The sequence below is a fragment of the Pinus tabuliformis genome, chromosome 7 (assembly GCF_031772625.1).
Source record: "Pinus tabuliformis cultivar Carrire ecotype Pingquan chromosome 7, CPIR1, whole genome shotgun sequence".
In the NCBI taxonomy this organism is placed as follows: Eukaryota; Viridiplantae; Streptophyta; class Pinopsida; order Pinales; family Pinaceae; genus Pinus; species Pinus tabuliformis.
Window position 1 is genome coordinate 240,164,599 of NC_142293.1, and position 9,896 is coordinate 240,174,494.

Below are 9,896 nucleotides of genomic sequence, written 5' to 3' on the forward strand. Positions count from 1 at the left end.
TAGATTCTTTCCTCGGCAATTTCAATGCTCATATCTCACCTTACTTAGAGGATTCAGTTTTATCCCAAGTTGAAAATTTCTCCCAAACTGATGACTCAAAATGTTTTAGTTTTTTAGATAATTCTGTAAATACATCTTTGTTTTGGAAATTATATTTTGACGGCTCTAAATCCAATGAGGGAGCAGGAGCAGGATGCGTTCTGATTAGCCCAGACGGGAACAAGATTATGCTCACATGCAGACTTGAGTTCGATTGCACGAACAATACAGCGGAGTACGAAGCCTTGGTCCAAGGCCTATACAAAGCAATCGGATTGAACGTTAAGCATCTTCAAGTCTTTGGAGATTTTGAGATCGTCGTCAAACAGGTACGTAACACCATACATTGCCTGTCAAGTCATTTAAAGCACTATCAATCTTTAGTTCAAGATCTCACTGCACATTTCATAGCATTCAACATCTCGTCAATTCCAAGAATTCAAAACGCGAGCGCAGACCTGTTAGCTAACGTAGCCTCTAGACTTATTCCCTCCGAGGATTTTAGTCCTGATAGGTTTTCGATAGAATTAATCTTTAGACCATCCATCCCTGACAACATCACCAATTGGAGAGTATTCAACGATGACCCTGACATCGTAAATTTCCTTACTTCTGAAGGATCCTACTCAAATCAAATAATTGACGAAGACCATCATGATCGCCGAATACAACCAAATGGCACTGACAATGCTATACCGAAATCAGTGGTCAAGTTAGAAGATTTATATGATTTGAAAAGTCGGTTTAAAAGGTCCGCCAATGCTAAACTCTACAGTTCTACTTTGAACTATGAATTAGTAAACCTAGGTACCGATCAGAAGCCACAAAACGTTAACCTAGGCCACGGCCTAGCCCCTGAAGAGAAATCAGCATATATCCGTCTCCTGAGACAATACAAAAACGTTTTTGCCTGGAATTACGATGAGTTAAAAACATACAACACTTCTATCATTCAACACGTTATCCCTATGATTGACAATGAAAAACCTGTCCAGCAGAAGCTCAGGAAAATACACCCTAACTTAGAAAATCAAATAAAAAATGAGCTAAATAAGTTGTTGAGAGCCAGAATAATTTTCCCCGTCAGACATTCCAAATGGGTATCCAATATGGTGCCCGTTAGGAAGAAAAACGGAGACATTAGAATCTGTATCGATTTCCGAAATCTCAACAAAGCCTGTCAGAAAGACAACTTTCCCCTCCCACCTATGGAGCAAATATTACAGGCAGTAGCAGGCTCAGAATTAATGTCTTTCCTGGATGGATTTTCAAGATACAATCAAGTACTGGTGCATCCCGATGATCAGTTAAAGACTACGTTCCGAACCAAATGGGGCACTTATGCATATCGGAAGATGCCATTTGGTCTGATCAATGCCGGAGCTACCTTTCAGAGAGCCATGGACATCGCGTTTAAAGGGTTGGTCAATAAATCAGTAGTGATTTACCTGGATGATATAACAGTGTACTCCAAAAAACGAAACGACCATCTCAAAGATTTGAAGCAAATCTTTCAAAGATGTTTGAGGTATGGGATTTCGCTCAACCCAAAGAAATCTTTCTTTGCATTAAGCGAAGGGAAATTGCTCGGATTCATAGTGTCGAAATCTGGTATTCACATAGAACCCGACAGAATCAAGGAAATTTCCGAAATATCCATACCCCATAACAAGAAAGCCATGCAATCTTTCCTTGGACAGATCAATTTTGTGAAAAGGTTTGTCCCTGATTTTTCACACATTATTTCTCCCTTACAAAATATGATAAAAAAGAATTCAAATTTCAAATGGGGTCTAGATGAGCACGAAGCATTCAACTTGATCAAACAAGCTATCATTAATGCTCCATCTTTGGCCACCCCAAATTTTTCAGAATCTTTTATCTTATACACTTTTGCCTCAGAGAAATCTTATGCCGCGATTTTGACCCAAGCAAATCAAGAAAAAGCGGAAGCTCCAATCGCATTCTTTAGCTCGAACTTACAAGGTGCTGAACTTAATTATTCAGACGTAGAGAAACAGGCATATGCCGTTTTCAAAGCGATCAAATATTTCAGACCTTTCTTGCTTAAAGCCCACACCAAAGTCGTAGTACCGTTTCCAGCGGTAAGAAACCTTCTGGTACAGAAGGACGTGGGCGAAAAGAGAGCGAATTGGATCACCGCCTTACAAGAATACGATCTTGAGATCAAGCCAGCACACATCGTGAGAGGTCAAGGCTTCTGCAAGATGTTAGCTGGAGCATCGCAAATTCCTGAGAACTCGTCTGAAGAGGTACACACGTATGAGGTAAGCCTAAACGACGCAGAATCATTATATGCTGACACCATTTATTTTCTTAAGAACGGGTATGCTCCATTTCACCTGGATCACACCAAGAAGAGAGCCCTGAGATTGAAAGCTAAACAATACCAGCTCATAAATGATGTTCTGTTTAAAAGAAATTACGATTCTGTGCTTCTTAGATGTCTTGAGAAAACTGAAGCCGAAAAGGTTTTGCAGGAACTTCACGATGGACCAGCAGGTGGACACTATGCTGGAGAAGCCACCGCACATAAAATCTTGCGTGCAGGATATTACTGGCCCACGCTGTTCAAAGACTCATACAATTACGTAAGGAAATGCCAAGTCTGCCAGACTGCTGCAGGGAAACAAAAGAAGTCATCCATGCCACTGCAGCCGGTTAACATTGAGCAACCGTTCAGTCAATGGGGCCTGGACATAATAGGTGAGATCGTTCCTCACTCTTCTAAACAACATAGGTATATCCTCACGGCAACTGACTATTTTACCAAATGGGTAGAAGCAGTTCCTCTCAAGACAGCTAATTCTGAAAACATTATTGAATTCATAGATCAGTTTATCATCACTAGGTTTGGATTGCCAACGGCCTTAATGTTTGATAATGCATCATATTTTTTTGGAAATGCAATGACTGAGTTTGCGCTCAAAAGAGGGTTCAAACTGAAGTATTCTGCCAACTACTATCCGCAAGGTAACGGGTTGGCCGAATCAACAAACAAGAACCTAATCAGGATTATTAAAAAGACAGTCGACCAAAACCAAAAGAATTGGCACAAAGCGCTGGTAAATGCCTTATGGGCAGACAGAATTACAAAAAAAGCTTCTATCGGCACTTCTCCCTTTAATTTAGTTTATGGGAGAGAAGCGGTTCTTCCTACTCACTTAGTCATCCCCTCTTTGTCCTTAGTTCAATACATCGATGAAGTACCTACTTCCTCCTTACAATTAAGACAAATGGAAATAACCAAGCTAGAAGAACGACGAGAACAAGCTAAGAAAACCCATGCTCACCACCAAGCGCTAATAAAATCCTCTTTTGACTCAAACATAATGACCAGAAAAAACTTTCAGATGGGTGATTTAGTTTTGAAATGGGATAAGGCTCATGAAGAAAAGGGCAAACATACGAAATTTCAGAAGCTGTGGCTTGGCCCTTTTCAGATTGTCGAAGTCGTAGGCCCGTCTACATTTGTGTTGCAGGATTTGGCAGGGAGAAGAGATTCTCTACCTGTCAATGGACAGATTCTTAAAGTATTTTTCCATAGAAGAGCGTTCTTCTATTTTTTGTAGGATAGTCTTAGTTGTTATTTTGTTTTGTTTTTCTCCTTTATGAATAAAACCGGTTGTAAATGATCATTTAGAAGGATTCATGAAGGAGCACGCCAATTCTCTATCAGATTTTGATTTCGCTTGTACAAATAGCAAAATTTTTGAAAAATCTGAATTTTATTATTGACAAATAGAGTTAACTTCACCCTGATTACGATATTAGTTTCAACCTCAAAAAACTTTGACGAAAGCAACCTTTGGTAAAGAATTGTTTTTGTATCAGCACAATGAAAGGTATCATCAATAATAAAATAAATATTCTCTGCAAAACTGTTGTTTTCAAAAACTCTATTATTGTCGTCCAGAGCTTTCTTAAGGAAAAACAATGACTTCCTCCCTGCTAAAAGGAAATCGCAGCATTCAGAGAAACAATCCAAAGCAAACACTATATCTCAAAGAATAAGAGGTCTCATCACGAGCCGGCTTATCATGATCACAGATATTATAACTTGCTGACTTTGCCAATACTGTCTATCAAAACAGGGCAACGACTTAAGATTGTTGCAATCAAAAGACAAGAGGTCTCATCACGAGCCAGCTTGTTCAGCAAAAGTGTAAATCAAGTGAATGACTGTGTCATAATTTGGCCACCAAACCAAGACATTGTTCTTTAGAGAATAAAAAAGGAAAAAGTGTCAAAAAGGATTTTTCTCTGGAATGTTGCGAGTAACCTCAAGCAGGAAAAAGGATCATTACTGGATAACGTGGTAACCCTGTCGAGGCTATGGACGCTTGCGGGCAGCAGAGGCTCTACCCACGACAAATGAGTATACTTTTAAGCCAGTACGCAGAGAAGACCTTATTTTATCTTTAATAAAGACCGAGTAATGTCTGGTGTGAATGCAAGGAAAAGCCTGAGGAAACAAACAATTGGAATATAAAAAGGGTTGAGACAAAGTATCGTTGACAGGGTGAGGGGTAATCTACTCTATCTGTCCATAACAAAATTTAGACACGTGAAAATTTTGCTGTTTCGGAAGTGAACGGTCAATAGAAAAGCAGAGATAACTGGTTCTTCACAGTGAATCGCCATTGTTGTGGTCACCAACAACCCCCCTCTTTGTTTGATATTAGCAATAACATCAAGCAAAGGGGGACCCTTAACCAAAAATCCAAAAAATATTTTGTTAAGAAATCTTTTGTATTTAACTCCCTAAGAGCTATATCGCGTCGCAAAGAGAGAGTGAAGCGTTTCCTAAGCGCAAAAAAAAAAAAAACAAGCTACGAAGAAGCGACGCAAAGCCCATCGCGTCGCATACATTCAAAGCGCTCTTAAAAAAGAAAATCTTAAGGAATCGCCGATCGCCGATATGCGACGTCGCATATCGCAACGTCGCTTGAAACAACATAAGTAACTGAATGAAAATCTGCGATCTGCGATATCAACGATCTGCGATCTGCGATATTGGCAATTTGCGATAACACTTAATGACGTCGCAGTCCTCGATACTGCGATTCCAATCGCAGAAAGGACTCATCGCAAGAATTCTCCGACATAAACGGTAAACCCAAGATTGAGCGCGCACCTTAAGGGAAATTAATGATCGCATGCTTGAGTATCCAAGAATGATTGTATCGCGTTTTTCGAAGAGTCAAATCATGATGAGTGTCAGAATTACGCATTCATTAGAACTTAATGCTTTCATGTCAATCTTTTCGTCATTTCTCTTCTTCTTTGCGTAAACTGCAAGACATGTAACTGATATAAACCTATATGCAGGAAACATCTAAGGAAAAGAGGAAAGCGCCAATGGGGTAACAGAGAGAAGATGTCTCCGCAAATGGATGCCGCATGCAGCAGGACCGCGGATTCCAGAGTATCGCCCAACAGGCGCTGATGAAAATAGACTATCTAAGACTCAGAGTCAAAGGCGCACAAAAGCAGCGTGTTTGCAAAAGATCTTGAAGCTCAGACTGGGTAAAGCAAAAAGAGAAACGCAAAAGAAGGAGGACGCTCCAGAAAAGCCTGGAACAAAGAACGGAAGCAATTCTCGATACAGGGGATTGTCCAGACAACGCGACTCCTAACTCATTGAGTCATTCGCACGACCGGAAACCGAAATAGCAACAGCAAAATCAGTTCGAAAGGAACCTGGGTTGTACTAAGTATACGCACAGCGAATACACCCAGCTAGAGAAAGGTTTTCGAAAATATCTTCTAGTCTGTCAGAAAGAGGTGCCAGCTCTTGTTGTTTCTACTTTTATCACTCAAACGAAAGAAGAAGACAGCCAGCCGACTCTTCCCAGGCAAACGTTGCATTGCTTACAGCACTAAGGAGCAGATACAGAAACGGTTAGAAATTAGATTTGATTTTTAGAAATAAATTTGCTTTTAGTAAAAGGGCGGTCATTTGAAGCCGTTCCCTAAATTTGTGTAATTAAGATTAATTAGTTAGTAGTATTTAACCCTTCTCATGGCATTTGGAGAAGGGTCCGGAAATCTGTCAAAAAACTTGTCCTCAGAACATGCACTTTTGCACCCTCGGAGGGGGTTTTTGATGAATGGATGGATCGAGATTTATTTATGTTTGCATTTTAATGTCTGTTACTGATGTTGCACTTCTGTACTCTTAGCAGATATTAGAACAAGTAGAAATAAATCGTTATTGCTTGAAGTTTATTAGTGAAATCAGTCATAAATGGTACTTTTATCTCTTGACTAATTTCTGCTTATATTCCTAAAGTGATATGCAGCTGAGTTCTTTATATGTTAATGTATGAATGTGTGTATTACCATTTGGCACTTCTGTACGGTGGAGTCATTTATTTGTGCTTGACATATGAATAACTAATTATGCGATATGCTGTTCACAACTGTTTTGCCTAACTTTTTATGCAGAATGGTTTATCTTAATGGATTTCTATTCTTATGATAGCTGAATGATCTTTATTACCAGCTATTGTTCGAAATCTTTTTAGATCGCATAATAGAAGAAAAATACCCCGGGTTAGCGTAGATTAGATGTATTGTTTTTCATTAGATTACAATAGCATAGAGTTAGTTTAGAAGTTAGAATTAAATTAGCTTAAAATACCCCTAGATCAATACCATCAAACTCTACACACACACACACCCCTCACATTGGGAAACTGGTCCCATTACCCCCAGTCGGACCCGCTACTCCAAACGGGCAAGGAGCCGCCAACCAGGTTCCGGACCGGGTGGGTATCCCCCTTGTTGTCGACCCGATTTCGGGGCCCTCAACATATTTGGCGCTAGAAGGAGGGCACGAGCTATGAATGGCGCATAAATCAAAATCTAAATACCATTCTGAGAGCAAATCACCCTCACCAACTCCCCCGACTTCTCCGGTACGATTAAATTCGGAGCTAGAAGTCGCTCGGGCATCCACCGCTGCTACACACCCTAATATATCAGACCAACTTATCATTGATCCCCCTGAACTTCAAACTTTGATTCGTAAACTCCAGGGATTCTCTATTTTTACTCAGAGGTCTGATAAATCTAAAGGCAGCGTGACTTCGCAGTACAATCCTGCTCATCCCCTGACCAGATTGAAGAGTGAAAAGTTTGGCATCCAGCCAACTGAAATCCCTCTCCCCACTAGGAAAAGAGCAAGGAAAGCACTTCCAGAGTCTGACAGAGAGACTCTTTCATCTACCTCGTCCATTTCAACTCCCTCACCGCGAAGTCAGCCACCCACATCTTCACCCCAGATCACTCATCCATCTTCCGCAACCCTTCCTCCGCGATCATCGAAGATCATAATATCTCCATCTTCTCAGCATCAGAGATCATCTTCTGCACTTCTATTAACTAGCAGCTCAACGATGGCCCAGTCTCCATGGAACAACCCTGGGGCGGTTTTAATGCCTCCACCCCTGAGTCCAATACCGGCCCATCCTGAGAAATGGCTACCTAAATTCAATCCAGAAACAGGCATGCTAGCTGAAGAGCATATCAATAATTTCATGCTTTCTGTTAATCTCAACGGAGTTACTAACGAAGACGCTGTCGTCCGGCTTTTCCCCTATACAATGCAAGGAATAGCTGGGTCATGGTACTTTTCGTTACCTTCCGGATCCATCACAAGTTGGGACATTTTGACATTTTTCAAAGTCAATTCCTTACCAAGTTCGGTGATGATAGATCCACTGCGACATTGATCAATGACCTATCTAATCTTAAGGCTGAGGCTAGAGAACCCATTAAAGATTTTAACTTACGGTTCAATAAGATCCTCAACAAAATCCCCGCTGCTTCACAACCCAGCGAGGAAGTAAGATGTGAATGGTACATTACGGCTTTACCTTCAAACTTGGCTATCTTCGTAGATAGGGCAAACAAGACCACCTTAGTTGACAACTTGACAGAGGCGTTAGCAGTGGAAAAACGCGTGGTAGCCCTAGAAAAGAGATCCGCTTTAGAAGAACGCAAATCTAAGAAAATCTCTTTCAAAGAAGACACCAAGAAGAAGCAAACGAAAGATCCTTTCGATTTGGAAGGATTACAAAAAGTGTTGAAGGCCATGTCCAATGAGATGATGGACATTAAGAAACAAGTAGCAGAGACTTCTTCGAAAAAACCCTATAGAACTTTTAAAAGAAATCCTCCCATGGAGGTAAAGCCACCCAGTGCTGTCTCAAACGTTGAATCTGAAGATGAAGAAGAAGAAGAGAATGCCACTGAAGGGCAGACCGACGATGAAGAAGTTGTGGAACTACAAGGAATGTGGGACTTCACCTCCCACAAGAAGAAGATCAAGAAGCATTTCCTGTTAGCACGAGAAGCAAAAATCAACTTGATCCTCCCCAAACTACCCCTAAACAGAAGGGCGCAAGCCCTGCAACAAAAGATAAGGTCACAACAAAAAAGACAACTGCTAAAGCGACCCAGCTTAGCCCAGTCCAATCAGATCAAGCACCTCCATCAAGAACACTGATAGTGTCAGATGAAATGGAGTATAAGATCATTGATGACATGAAGAAGACTAGGGCTAATATTACTCTGTATGAATTGAGCAAATTGAAACATCAACAGAAAATAATGATGAAAGAATTACATGCCGTGCCTACTACACCTTTACCTACGGCTGTAGCTTCCCACAATGTGGGAAGACCTCCAATCAACACGATCAATAAGATTGATCGAAACGACATCGCCTTAATTGGAGGAAGATCTAGATCTCATACTCCTCCTTTTCTTCTCACTTATGAAATCTTCAATAAAAACGTACACAATTGCTTGGTCGATTCTGGTGCTTCAACGAATATTTTACCCAGGTCAATATGTGCCAAATTGAATGTTCAACCTCAAAAATCCGCAATACGTATAGTTCAACTTGATCGATCCCAAGTCTAAGTGATTGGCGAACTTAATCAAGTGACCATAAGATTGTCGTCTAACCCAAAAGTATGTCAGGTTATCGACATTCTAGTAGCTGATATCCCTGAATTCTATGGTTTGATTCTTAGCAGGGATTGGTCGGAGAAACTCCACGGATATTTCTCAACCGACTGGTCGCACATGTGGTTACCATACAATGGTAAACCAAATCAGATAAAGGTTGAACGAGAGTTGCACCAAAAATACATAGTGACAGAATTGGAAGGAGAAAATGAAGCCATAACTTACAATAGCAGCATTGTAGGCAATTACTCAATAGATTCTTTCCTCGGCAATTTCAATGCTCATATCTCACCTTACTTAGAGGATTCAGTTTTATCCCAAGTTGAAAATTTCTCCCAAACTGATGACTCAAAATGTTTTAGTTTTTTAGATAATTCTGTAAATACATCTTTGTTTTGGAAATTATATTTTGACGGCTCTAAATCCAATGAGGGAGCAGGAGCAGGATGCGTTCTGATTAGCCCAGACGGGAACAAGATTATGCTCACATGCAGACTTGAGTTCGATTGCACGAACAATACAGCGGAGTACGAAGCCTTGGTCCAAGGCCTATACAAAGCAATCGGATTGAACGTTAAGCATCTTCAAGTCTTTGGAGATTTTGAGATCGTCGTCAAACAGGTACGTAACACCATACATTGCCTGTCAAGTCATTTAAAGCACTATCAATCTTTAGTTCAAGATCTCACTGCACATTTCATAGCATTCAACATCTCGTCAATCCCAAGAATTCAAAACGCGAGCGCAGACCTGTTAGCTAACGTAGCCTCTAGACTTATTCTCTCCGAGGATTTTAGTCCTGATAGGTTTTCGATAGAATTAATCTTTAGACCATCCATCCCTGAAAACATCAC